Below are 1,698 nucleotides of genomic sequence, written 5' to 3' on the forward strand. Positions count from 1 at the left end.
AGTAGAAAACTTTCTTCTTCTAGAGTCAAAGTAATTAAGAAAAATACAAATATCATTCCCATGGCTAAGAATTTGACTCCGTATTTTTGCCTTTGAAGTTAAATTAAATAGATCACAAGTTAAGGAATGGGAAAGCCTCTACATGATGGGCATGTTCCATGTTTGCAAATAGCAAAGATAGGAGATTTCAGTCTAAAATTTTAAGGAGTGGAGCACCATCCACTAGTTGAATAAGGAAGAAATAGTGATGTCCTGCAGGGTTTAGAAAGGAAGATACCACTGTCAACTCTTTGATTTTAACTTGGTGTGAGACCTCTACTAGACTTTGACAAGATGAACTGAGAGATATTAAATTTTTAATTTTTAAATCCCTAAATGTATGATGTGGCAGATGTATATAATTAATTCAGGCCTCTAATAAGCTATATATATCATCATTGCCATGGTTTAAAATGACAGTTAATGTGTTTACATCCATGACTTGCAGCTACTTCCTTCTTGAGTTACTTGAACTTCTGATTCATAAATGTCATTTTTCAAGGCCCCCTAAGAAATGTGTCATCTTTCAGGTGTATGTCGTGTTTCAAAGCAATACTATTCACCCTAAATAAACCCTCCCATCATTCTTTCATGGTATCTGTGTATAAGCAGGTCATAGTATTAGAAATTTGATTCCTGGTGCTCGCTTCAGAAGCACATATACTAAAATTGGAACAATACAGAGAAGATTAGCATGGCCCCTGCGTAAGGATGACCTGCATATTCATGAAGCATTCCATATTTTTCAAAAAGAAATATTCAAAAAAATCAACCAAACCAGGAGCTGGTTCTTTGAGAAAAATCAACAAAATAGATTAGCCAGACGAACTAGAGGGCACCAATACAGTATTCTAACTAACAAAATCAGAAATGAAAAAGGAGACATAACAACAGATCCTGAGGAAATCCAAAACATCATCAGATCCTACTATAAAACAGATCCTGAGGAAATCTAAAACATCATCAGATCCTCAAGAAAACTGGAAAACCTGGATAAAATGGACAAATTACTAGACAGATACCAGGTACCAAAGTTAAATCAGGATCAGATTAATGATCTAAACANTCCCATTTCCCCTAAGGAAATAGAAGCTGTCATTAATAGTCTCCCAACCAAAATTAGCCTAGGACCAGATGGGAGTGCAGAGTTCTATCAGACCTTCAAAGAAGACCTAATTCCAACTCTCCTCAAACTATTCACAAAACAGAAACAGAAGGTACTCTACCCAATTCGTTCTATGAAGCCACAATTACTCTGATACCTAAACCACACAAAGATCAAACAAAGAAAGAGAACTTCAGACTAATATCCCTTATGAATAATGATGCAAAAATACTCAATAAAATCCTCGCAAACCGAATCCAAGAACACATCAAAATGACCATACATCATGACCAAGTAGGCTTCTTCCCAGGGATGAAGGTATGGTTTAATATATGGAAATCCATCAACGTAATCCACTATATAAACAAACTCAAGGACAAAAACCACATGATCATCTCGTTAGATGCTGAGAAAGCATTTGACAAAATCCAACACCCCTTCATGATAAAAGTCTTGGAAAGATTGGGAATTCAAGGCCCATACCTAAACATAACAAAAGCAATATACAGCAAACCAGTAGCCAACAGCAAAGTAAATGGAGAGAAGCTGTAAGC

The 1,698-nt window shown here is 35.8% G+C and overlaps 1 non-coding gene across 1 annotated transcript; it reads left to right on the top strand.

The window, feature by feature from the left end:
- Positions 1–678: 678 nt before the first annotated feature.
- On the top strand, positions 679–785 carry LOC115065564. Its single transcript, XR_003845332.1, has one exon. It is a non-coding gene; the product is annotated as a U6 spliceosomal RNA (small nuclear RNA).
- Positions 786–1,698: the final 913 nt, after the last annotated feature.

Source organism: Mus pahari, chromosome 15 (genome assembly GCF_900095145.1).
Source record: "Mus pahari chromosome 15, PAHARI_EIJ_v1.1, whole genome shotgun sequence".
NCBI lineage: Eukaryota > Metazoa > Chordata > Mammalia > Rodentia > Muridae > Mus > Mus pahari.